Genomic DNA, 12,489 nt, shown 5'->3' with positions numbered 1-12,489 from the left:
TTAAAGAGTAAAAAGAAACAGGTAAAGCTAATTTTAATTATATCTTATATTTAACCAAATATATGCAAAATGTTATCTTTTTAACATGTGATCAATATAAAAAATTATTAGTGAGATCTTTTACATTCTTTTTTTAAACTAAGTCTTCAACATTCTGTGTGTATATTTATACTTAAAGCATACCTTAATTCGGACACTAAATTTTCACCAGGAATACTTGATATGTATTTTGATTTAATAAAAATTCAAGTCGAAAAGTAGATTCACATACCCAAAGTGTTTAAAGAGTAGGTTAAAATTTTCTGATAACTGAATTGAATATGTTTAAAATTTTTAATTTAATTAATTGAAATGAAATAACATTAAGAATTCAGTTCTTCAGTTGCACTGGCCACGTTTCAATTGCTCGCTAGCCGTACGTGGCTAGTGGCTACTGTATTGGACAGCATAGTCCGATATAGAGGGCACAGCACATACAAATGTCCTGTGGCAGACAGGAGCTTGGTGTTCAATGAACTGAAAGAAGGCCAATACAGCTGGGAGGCCTGGAGGGCAAGAGAGGTGAGATGTTCCCAGAAAGGTCGCCTAGAGTTGGGTCTTTATTCTCAGAGCCAAGAGAGGCCGCTGAAGAGTTTTAAGCAGCCACCCCACAGGATCAGATTTGCAAAAGGCAAGTCTGATCATGTCGGCCGTTGTAGAGACGACAGATTTTCGGGAAGCTGTTCAGGAGGCTGTTGCTGTCATCCAGGTGAGACGTGGTGGTGACAGTGGAAATGGAGAGAAGAGGACACAATCAGAGGTATCTGGAAAATAAAGTTGGCAGAGTTTGGCGATAAACCAGACATGGAAAAGGGGAGAAAGGGAGAGGGAGGTGTCAAGGGCAAAGTCCCCATTTCTGGCTTGAACATCCAGACAGAGGATGGTGCTGTGTTCCGAGATGTGGAACTCATGAGGAAGACCAGTTTGGGAGGAGAAAGAAGACCAAAACTTTGGTTTTGACCGTGTAGAGTTTGAGGTGCCCATGAGACATCCTGGTGACGAGAGTGGGTAGACATTGCATTGACACAGATACAGGTCTAGCGTGCACAGGGGACGTCTGAGCTGGAATGCCAACAGGCATAGAGAAGATCACTGGGGCTGTGGGTTGGGAAGAGCCCTGGGTGACGAGAGGCCTCAGCACCCAGCTCTGGGCCCTCCAAGGATAAAGATCAGATAACAGAGGGTTGGTTGGCAGAAGAGTCAGAGAACAAGCAGGCAAAGGAAAACCAAGGGAGTGTCACGTCCCAGAAGCCAGCAAGCAGGAGGGGACATCAAGAGGACCAAAAGCTGCTAGGTGCAAATAAACGAGGCCTGGGAACTGACCACTGACTTACAACATGTGCACCAGTAGTGGCCTCAGCCAGAGCTGTTTGGAGAAGGTGATGGAGGCAGAATTCAGCACAAATTCTTTCCAGAAGTTTAGCCGAGAGAAAGAGAAGTAAGACAGGGGCTAGAAAGAGATATGGGCTCAAGAGAGTGTCTTTTCTTTTTTTAGGTGGGAAAGATTTGAAAATGTTTAAAACCTGCTGGGAAGGGTCCAGTTAAGAGGAAGAGGTTGAACACACAGGAGAGAGAAGGGGAAATCAGTACTGAAAGACTCTGTGGGGAAGGACAGCTCTTATAGGAGCAAAGAGACGGGGGTGCCAGAGCGGGAAGGCTGGGAGGTTTGGAAGTGGGGAATCTCAGGTCTGTGCACCTGACACACTGTGGGGCTCGACCCACCCATATCTCTGAGCCCCTTCGCTGCTGGTCAGGAGCCTGGGTGGTCACGGGCTGCCTCCGGCCTCTCCCCAACCCCTTACTTTGCCTTCTCTCTCCGCCCCGGCTCTGTCTTTGCCAGTCTCTCTAGCCCTATGCGTCGTCCATCTCTGATTTGGTCTCTCTGCCTTTGTCCCTCCCTGTTTCTCTGACTCTGTCCCACTTTTTGTCACCGTGTCTTTCTCTGTTCCCACCTCATCAGCCCCTGGCTCTATCTGCGTGCACCATTGCTTCTCTGTTTTTCTGTCTTTGGGTATCAGGCCCTGCATGTCTTGGCTGTCTCCGGCTCTGATTTGTCCTCATCTCCCAGAACCTCAGGTCCTCGCTACTTGAAGGGTGGCCATGGATCAGCAACCTCAGCCTCATCTGAAAGTTTGCTAAAAATGCAGACTCTCAGGCCCCTCCCAGACCTAGAAATCGGAATCTGCCTTGTAACAGATCCCCCAGGTACTTCACATGCATGTTAAACGTTTCAGAAGCACTGCCCTCAGCTTTCCTCTAAAACCTCAAAACCAAAACCCAGAATCTTAGAATCAGAGTGAGCTGGATCCTCCTGTATCTCCTGCATCACCTGGGTGATGCTGAGGCATTCCGCTTCTCCGCACCCCTCCTAAAGCCGCTCTTGATGCTTTAGGCAATTAAAGGAGGGAACTTAATAGGAGCTCCAGGGGGTCCTGAGCTTCCAAATCTGCAGAATTACCGGTGGGAGGGAATTCTCCTGGTACGGATATACTGGTGCGTCCAGGTACAATTCCAGTGTGTCCTTGCAAACATTCCCACCTGGATCTACCCCCATCGGTCTCACTCTGTCCTTTCAAGACTAACAATGCTTTTTTTGAGCTGGAGGCAGGGTATGGGTTTCAAGATGGGGGGCCAGCCTTAGAAGCTCGCAGCCTTAGAAGCAGCCCACCTGAGGCCGGAGACCATAGGTTGGATGAGAAGTCACACTTTGTGATTTTCAGAGTGAGGGTGTGCTGGAGAGAGGAGTCATGTCAGGATTCCTACCACTGGGACTTCCCTGGCGGTCCAGTGGTTAAGAATTGGCCTTCCAACGCAGGGGACGTGGGTTTGATCCCTGGTCGGGGAACTAAGATCCCACATGCCACGGGGCAACTAATCCCCTGTGCTGAGGGGCAACTAAGCCCATGTGCTGCAACTACTGAGGCCGCACACCACAACTAGAGAGCCAGTGCTCTGGAACTAGAGAGAAGCCCACACACCGCAGTGAAGATCCCACATGCTGCAACTAAGACCCAATGCAGCCAAATAAATAAATATTTAAAAAGAGAAGAAGATTCCTAGCCCTACTCCCAGGTTTAGGCAACAAGAGCATGTGATGTGTATACTGCTGTTATCTGGCCACAGTGTCATTTGGAAAATGTTAAGTTTTCCCTCTACAGGGTCGCAGACTTGCTCGGGCTAACACATTTCTGACCACCTTACCCAGTGCCAGCTCTGGTATGTTTCAGATCAATTCTCCAGAGAATGCATTTGTTTTCCATTTCAGTATTTCGGGTGATGGGATTGTGTTTTCTGAGTTTGTTTTTTTAAGTATGTTCCCCCCGCTCTACCCCGGTTTGTTTGGTTTGGTTTGGTTTGGAAGGACAGAGAGAATTTAGGAAAAAGGTCAGCTTCCTGGGCCCAATTCAAGTCCCTGACACAGGGCCCGTAATCCAGGTGCTGGCTTTTTTTTGCTCCTGATTCCAGCTGTGGTCCAGATTAGATTTAAACGGTGAAAACCCTGATGAACGGTGGTAAGGAAGGAGAAAACAACCAGAGAGAACAGGTCCCATTTTTGAAGGATTAAATGGATTCATTGGAAAGGGACTAGAGTGCTGCCTGGCTAGTAAAAGTGAGCCGGAACAAAAGCCTAGTTATAGGGGTGTAGAGAAAATCTAGAGATTAGGTGCCTCAGGGGTTGCTGAGACGGAGCATACCAGAGTTGGGTGCACCTGCTTTGGTGTGGTGTCCCTCCTGGCTCTCCCTAGGGAAAGAGCTGACACAGGGTGAAGAATAAACAGGTTTTGCCTGGAGCCTTGCTTGGCTTCAGCATCAAATAGACCCTGGGTCAGCAGCCCTGATGGGGAGGGTGGGAGAGCCGCTCAACCTGGGTCCCTACCTTTCTCTCCCACCTCTAGCCTACCAGGTTAGTGGTGGGAAGGACGAGAGACCCAGGCCAGTGGTTGGACTGGGTGGCTTGGGTCCTACCCTAGAGCCTTCCAGAGCTTAAGTAGGAAATTGCGAAACAGGGCTACATTTTTAAAGAGAAAGTATGTGAAATATGGTTCCTCCCTCGCCTGTTCGCTCTCCCGGAGCTTGGTGCAGGGTAGTGGGTGAGATGGATTCCTGGCTGGACTCAGTCCTGTGCGGGAAAGAGGGCAGAGCCAGGGCCCCCAAGGGCCCCTCAGGCCAGGCCACAGCAGCTGCCCGCCTTTGGTTATTGATTATAGTTATTGAGAGGCACTTTTTCCATCTGCGGAGCATCAGCCTGGCCCATGGAGAAGGCCGGCTCCTTCCTCTGGCTGAGTTTCATCTCCTGAAAGGGCTGGCTTCTGAGGGCTCCCTCTGCAACCCAATATGTACCATGGGCTGCTGATTAAGTACTTGGAATGTCTTCAGGTCGAGCCAGGCCTGTCCATAAAATGGGAGGCATTTTGGCAGTTCCAAGGCCCCTGGCACCCAGTCTTGGCACCGGCCCTGCTGTCTTCTTCTAGGAGCTGGGGTGGGCCTCCCGCCAGCATGCTTCCCTGGGAAACATCGAAGTGAGTTAAAGTCAACAATGAGTTCATCTCCAAAAGGAATAAGCCGGCAGCCTTCAGGGCAGGGGAACTGGAAGAGGGGGAACAGGGATTTGGGAGCAGTGGAGGGGGTTAAGTGATGCTGGAACAGCCAGACCAGATCCAAGCCTGTCAAACAAGCTGGCAGCTCAAGGAACAAAGAAAAGTGATTTCCCAGGCCAGTGCTGGATGGCTCCCTTGGCAATGGTGGTGACAGTGAGGGTGTCACAATCCCAGGGACCATGAGAAGTGTACTTTCAAGGATTGGGAGCTGGAGCAAGACACTGACTTGGAAAGAAGCTGGGGAAGTTGAGTTGACGGCCCCATGAGCTCTGGCTCTGCTGGCCCCAGGGCTGCCTGGAGGGCACGTGCAGATGGCCATGTGGGCTGTTGAACCCACTGTCTCATCTTGGAGGATTCAAAGAGGGAGGACTCGGGGGTCAAGGCCAAGTGAGGAGCAGGCTTGTGATTGCAGAACCCAGCATTTTCATCTGAACATCTCGATCATTAGATTCATCTTTGAGGGCTTTACATTTGGATAATCGCTCCTGGTTTGAGCCAGTGTGTCCTTTCTGTGCTTTTCACCTGGGGCATGAGGAAACCACATCCTAAAGGGCGTTGGACTGCTCTCTACTCATTTGATCTGATGTGCCATGGGGCCGGGGAGCCAAAGGCGGAGCAAAGTCCAAAGTGAGCCGTACTCTGGGACTGGCCTGAAGCTGGAACCACCTCTCTTTGGCCACCAAGTGGAATCCTGGCCTCTCCAGCCACCTTTCAAAGGCTGGACTCTACATGGAAGGAGGGGAGCAGACAGAAAAGCATGATGATGGCCCATCAACTGCTTGTGCCAGTTGAGATACACAGAAAACCCTTCTGGTTCAGACTTCGGATCTGACCCAGGGGCTGGGAGACTGGCAACAACTGCCTTGAATATGTACTTGGCCTGTCTCCCAAGGGCAGATCCATTGCTGAAGACTGTGTTTGATTTCTCCCATGCCCTCACATCCATTCTCACAAGGTATTTTTTTGTATGAGGTATTTGCCGACCATGCATATTTACAATTCTTTTCCCACCACCAAACCAACAAAATGTCCATAGACATTGCATCTCAATTTCTCACAAACACATTCTCTTTGCATTCCCATGGTTTCCCCTCTCCCCATTTCCCTCTTTTTCTAAAAAACCTGCTTCACCCTGTTGGTCCTTCTGATTCCTCTCCATGTGGACCAACTTTAACACTTCTGCTCCCCCCAGAGCTTTTCCAGCCCCCTCCCACCACCATCCCGTGTCTTTCTTTCCTTTCGATGTGCAGCCCCAGGTCCTTCACAGCCAGGCCTTGCTCAGTACATATGTCCCCTGTATTTTCCACCAGTTGCAGTTGTCTTTTGTTATTGCAGGCTAGATGTTTGTCAAGTGAATGCAAAAAAGTGAATGAATGAAAAAGTCTCGCTTGAATGTGTTTATTCTCATATTATTCCTGGAGATCGTAGCTATTGATATGGCTTACTCCTTTTTCCTTCTGGGAGTAAAAATAAGGCCAGCATCAAAGTTCATTAGGGCACTGGACCAAGAGCAACCTGACCTTGATCTCTTTGTCATTGGTCACCACTGGTTGTGACAACCCAGCTTACCAGAGTCACCTCCCTCCACTCCCATCCCCCATCCCACCTACTCTTCTGCCCAGAACTACTCAATGGTGCCCAGTACCAATGAACTTTCAAATGTCAGTGCCTTTGTCCATGCTGTTCCCTCCCCCTAAAATGTTCTTCCTCCATGCTCTCATCTGTGGAGCTACTCATATTTCATCCCCAGATTGAATCTGTATGTGAAGGTGCTCCCTGCTCTCTGTGTTTCTATGGACTGTCTATACACCTTTATCACATCTAAGTGTCCCCAGCCCAACATCAGCTCCTGAAAGCAGAGACTGTGGGATTCATTCTTGCATTTCCTGTCCTTTCCCAAGTCTCACGAAGCTGCGAAGCTATGGTTATAGTTGGAGACACACTTATAATAACAATGGCCAACATCTATATAGCACTTACACTATCCTAAGCCCTTTACTTGCATTGCCTCACTTCATCCTCAACACAGCTCTGTGACGTGGGTACTTTTGTTATGCCCCTTTTTCAGATGAGAAAACTGAGGCACGAAGAGGTAAAGGGAAGTGAGCAGGGGCACACAGCTTATAAACAGTGGAGCCAGGACTTGAACTTAGGGAGTTTGGCTGCACTACCGCCGAGCTGTGTAAAAACTCACATTTTGCCTGTCCTTTTCCCCACCGGCGTATCATGACACCCAGCCTATTCAGGTCTCACTAGTTTATCAAGAAGAGGAGGAGGATCCAGGGCATGGATCATATGTGCTCACAAATAATGCCATAGGGTCCTCACAGGCACCCACCAGGTCCTGCCTCTCCCCTCCAGACTCTCATCAGTCATTGCTGTGAAGCTGCTCAAGGCCGCCTTACCACTGCATGGCTGCCGGTATGTGCACCAGCCTTGGGCCCCGGGGGGCTACCTCAGGATGCTCCTGAAGCTGCCTACCCTGGGTGCAGACCTTGAAGATCCCAATGCACCTAAACCTCATTGGGCAAAGCTGAAATTCTTTGCCTCAAGATCACCAAAGCCCATCTCACAAAGACTCTGGACAAAGGGACTCTTTGGATTTCTGCCTGAAGCTCCCTTCTCCTTTGGGCTCCAAAAAAAAAAAAAAATCCTTGGCCAGTGTCCCTCTTCCCAGACCCCTATTCTCCTCCAATGCAGGCTCCCTCCGCACTCCTCCCCATGAAATGTAAACCTCTGCAGAGAGCCCCCTGCTGGTCCACTAGAGCATCAGCTACACTGAGATGTGTAGGGAACCCCATCTTTTGAATTCCCTGGGCAGAAAAAAATAACTGTAACTCCATCATGAGACTGGCAACTTTCACTCTCAGAGGGCAACGGCAACTGACCGCTCTAGTCGGTTACATGCCTGTTCAATGCGCGGAACACACACCAGAGCCCCAGGACTCGGTCGTGGGCAAGCTTTTTCTGTAAAGGGCCAGGGAGTAAGTATTTTAGGCTTTGCAGGGCAGCTCTTCATCTCTGTCATTGTAGTACCAAAGCTGTCGTGGACCGTGTGTAAACAAATGGGGTGGTTGTGTTCCAATAAAACTTTATTTATGAACTCTGAAATTTGCATTTCTTATCAGCTTCAGGTGTCACAACATATTATTCTTATTTTTTATTTTCTTCTACCATTTAAAAATGTGAAGACCATGCTTAGCTCATGAGCCCTATAAAAACAGGCGGCTATTGGGATTTGGTGGGAGGGCTGTAGTTTGCCTACCCCTGCCCTCAGAAATAAGCTACTTGGTTTATGCCTGGTGCACTGGTGAGGTGAGGGAAGGGGAACACAGCAGAAATCTGAGTCCCCAGGTCCTAGGCACACTTGGCCAAGCATCCTAGGGATTTGCCCAGCTCTGGCTAGAAGTGAAACTGACAGCTCTAAAGTCTCTCAAATAGATGTTTAAAGCGTCTAGAAGATTCCTCCAACCTGGTTACACAGTGAGTTGAAAGGATTGCTTTTTCCTGAGATGAGGGAGTTGGCAGATTTGTCTTTTTCTAATCAAGGCTCTTAAAAAAATACAGAAATCAAGATTTTGACCATTTCTTCCTCTGCTGCTTGAGAATGTATTTGTCCTAACTTTCTTCCATACCTCAGTCTGGGTCTCTCTTTTGGAAGTAAGATTTTCTTCCCAGTCTAGACTAGAGCAGACAAAGGAGCAAGAGGGATACAGGAGGCCAAGGAAAACCTCAGTGTCTTGTTGGGCAGAAGCTGCCCCTAGGGCAAGGCTGACCTTCTGACAGACAGAGGTCCCCCTGACACATTGGTTTCAGGAGTTGAGTTCAGATTCTTTATGTGACATTATTCTTCTGGAAACAATCTAAGGTACCTGGTCAACATTTTTAAAAAGTGTTTCCCTAAGGAAAAGGGGGTGGTGGGCAGGAGAGGAGGGGGTAAAGAATTACACAGAGATTTAGTCTAATGGCTTAAAAATCAAAAGGATCATTGGACAGATAGATATCAAGTGTAATAGGAAACACACTGATCCTGGGGAGATGACTTAATATGGGCCCTCCAGCCTCCTTGGAGCTTAAACACTTATCTACGATTTGGAATTATCCTTCAAATTCCCACATCAGTGTGTGTTCTGGATTCACTTCTCAGGACACAGCCAGCAATCTTGAGTTATCTAAACCAGTCTGAAAATTAGAGGCCATTAATAGCAGCTCATAAAATTGCTTCTCAGATTTTCTTAAGCGGAGTATGCTGAGGACCACAGGGATTCGGTGATAGGAAGGAGAAAAATGCTGCTAGTTATTTTTCCAAAGCTTAATCTGGGGATCTTTTTTTTTTTTTTTTTTTTTTTTGCGGTACGCGGGCCTCTCACTGTTGTGGCCCCTCCCCTTGCGGAGCACAGACTCCAGACGCGCAGGCTCAGCGGCCATGGCTCACGGGCCCAGCTGCTCCGCGGCATGTGGGATCTTCCCGGACCGGAGCACGAACCCGTATCCCCTGCATCGGGAGGTGGACTCTCAACCACTGCGCCACCAGGGAAGCCCATGGGGATCTTTTTGAAGAGCTCCTTACCCAGCAATGAGATGAACACCAAGACCAATATAGACTGTTTTTCCCACTTAGAAGTGGTGACCAGATACATCATCCATGAAGAGAAGTTTCTTGGGGTTCCCAGGGGTCAATCTCTCAGCTTTTGATAGCTTTCCATAGCCACCCAGCCCATCAGCTTGCTATAAGCTTGTCTAAAACTTCCCTGGCATCCTGGGTTGAAAACTGATAGCAGTTTGGTCCATGGAGCTCCAATTGAACACACCTTATTTTTTGTATTCCCTTGTTGAGGTTGTCTGAACAAGGACTGTCTCTTTTTGTTTTCTACAAATGTAACAAAACTTTAAAAATATATTCCGAGTGCTTCTCTGTTCTTCCAGGATCCTGGAGCCTCTGCATGGGGGCTGGTAACTGTTTCACACTGAGAAGCAGCCACTCCAGGGGCCCAACTCTTGGCCCCAGCAGGCAGGGGTCACTTCATCAGTACTTGCCAGAGAGACACGGGAAACTGAATAGAGAAGGCTCTGCTCTCAGTTCAACCGGGAAGGCTAAGCCAACAAGCTGGCACTAACTAAGAGCAAATGGCCTTACAGTGGATCATTGCCAAAGGATAACGACCCTCAGGCTGCAGCATAAATATCAAGGCATTTGGGGCAGAGCCAAGACGTATATTTTTAGAGCACAAGACACTGCCGCAGCCTTCCTCACCCTGGCTCTGCTGAGAGAGAAAGAGAGGATCTAAGATAGGTGGGAAAGGGGCTGGGTCTTACTAGGACTGCCTTCCAGTCAGCTCATCAGAAAGCCTCAGGGGGACTTTGGGGGAAGACTGCTTTTCAGATCTCAAACTTTCGTGTACCCAGGAATCATTTGAGTTCTGTTCTTTTTTTTTTTTTTTTTTTTTGGCGGTACGTGGGCCTCTCTCTGTTGTGGCCTCTCCCGTTGCGGAGCACAGGCTCTGGACATGCAGGCTCAGCGGCCATGGCTCACGGGCCCAGCCGCTCCGCGGCATGTGGGATCCTCCCGGACCGGGGCACGAACCCATGTCCCCTGCATCGGCGGGTGGACTCTCAACCACTGCGCCACCAGGGAAGCCCTGAGAAGTTCCTTAAAATCTGGGCCCCACCTCCAGAGGGTCAGATTTCAGTAGCTCTTGGGTGAAGCTCAAGAGTGCATTTTTTAGAGTTGTCATATGATCCAGCAATCCCACTCCTGAGCATATATCTGGAGAAAACTATAATTAAAAAAGATACATGCACCTCTGTGTTCATAACAGCACTATTCACAATAGCCAAGACATGTAAACAACTTACGTGTCCATTGACAGATGAATGGATAAAGAAGATGTGGTACATATACACAATGGAATATTACTCAGCCATAAAAAGAATGAAATAATGCCATTTGCAGCAACATGGGTGGACCTAGAGATTATCATACTAAGTGAAGTGAATCAGAAGACGACAAATACCATATAATATCACTTATATGTGGAATCTAAAATATGACACAAATGAACTTATCTACAAAACAGAAACAGACTCACAGACACAGAGAATAGACGTGTGGCTACCAGGGGTGGGGTCGGGGAGGGATGGACTGGGAGTTTGGGATTAGCAGATGCAAAGTATTACATATAGAATGGATAAACAACAAGGTCCTACTGTATAGCACAGGGAACTATATTCAGTATCCTGTGATAAGCCATAATGGAAAATAATATAAAAAAAGAATGTCTATATATGTATAACCAAATCACTTTGCTGTACAGCAGAAATTAACCCAACATTGTAAATCAACTGTACTTCAATTTAAAAAAAAGTCTGCACGTTTTACCAACTCCCCCAAGTGTTTCTGATGCTGATGGTCCTCAGATCACACTTTGAAAAAACACCTCTTTAGAAGTTGCTGCTACTTGTCCATTAGATCCCAATGAAAATGTTTTTACAGAATGAAGAAGGAAGCGGGGTCAAGATTCTCTGCCTCCCGTGAAAACACCAGTTCATTCTTTCCTATCAGAACTTGGCACAAAGTTTGGCATTTTGAACCACCTTTCTGCTCTATTCCTGTTGGGATCTTCCCATTCACACACACCTGTGCTTACTAGGAGCAAGATTCCAGGGAGTGAGAAGCTAACCCTGGGTCTGGAGGAAAAGAGAAAGCATCCCATCTACATGGTGTGTACTGGGTATACAATGCTTTCATGTACCATAATTCATATGACCACACTGCAGTCTTTCCGGGTAGTTAAATTAATATGTCAGTTTTAAAGCTGAGAAATTATAGGCCTGGAGGTATGTCAAGCCTCCTCTGGTCACCATGACTTGAGGAAGGATATATATGAAAAATTTATTACACATGCGGTAAGCAGGGCAGGCAAACCAAACCAATAACTTTAGCTTGACTTTCCTTGATGAGGCTTTTTATCTGCTGGTAGAACTGAGGTTGGTTGTTGGGGTCAGCAAATACTGCTGTAAAAGAATTGATGGATCACGTTATAAAAATAGATGGAAATTTTGTATGTTAAACACAAGCTGAGTATGAGAACAGGAGAGAAACAACCCGCCATATCATCTGGGAAAATGAAACTCCTTGGCAAGACTTCACAACAGCCTGATTCAAAATTTCATAATGAAATTATGTCACTGATCAAAGCCTGAATGAGCTCATGGGCTGATTTTTGCCATTCGTGTTTATTCTGGTTTGAACCAAATTGAGGCATCAGAAATACATTATCCTAGTCTATTCTCCAGAAGTGGGCTATGGCACCCTTGTTTGGGGGACCAAAGGGACAGAGTGAGGCAGAAGAGGACACCTATGGATCCTCACTGGGTGTGAAGTTGCTTCTGGTCAGCTCTGAGAGACTTCCTCAAACACCATGTCAAGGTCAAGGGCATTCAAGCAAACTTGCATTTAAGCTCATGGTACTTGCCCTGGGGGCAATAAAGTGAGTCTCAAGGAACTGAAGGTATTTCCCGCTCTTGTCTAGGACATGGCCTGGTTTTGCTCTAGAAAGATTGTTTTGGGGTTTGTTTGTTTCAGACTCAGAGAAATAAAGACCCAATCATCCCTCCCACAATTAGAGAAGCTCACTTTATACCAAGTTGTTTTTATGGAACAAGCTACCCCACCCAGGATCCACCTTCTTCAGGCCTAACCACCTCTTCTCTGACCTAACCTGAAGGCACAGTGATGGACACTTCCTGACAACTTGAAGTGCCAAAAAAAGAGGGAGTCTTCTTGGTTAAAACACAGACATCCAGAGACTTGACTTTGGCTAGTAAAAACAGAAACTTCTGGGTCTTACTG

The sequence above is a fragment of the Mesoplodon mirus genome (assembly GCF_964341445.2).
Source record: "Mesoplodon mirus genome assembly, chromosome: 3".
In the NCBI taxonomy this organism is placed as follows: Eukaryota; Metazoa; Chordata; class Mammalia; order Artiodactyla; family Ziphiidae; genus Mesoplodon; species Mesoplodon mirus.
This window is presented reverse-complemented; position numbering follows the sequence as displayed.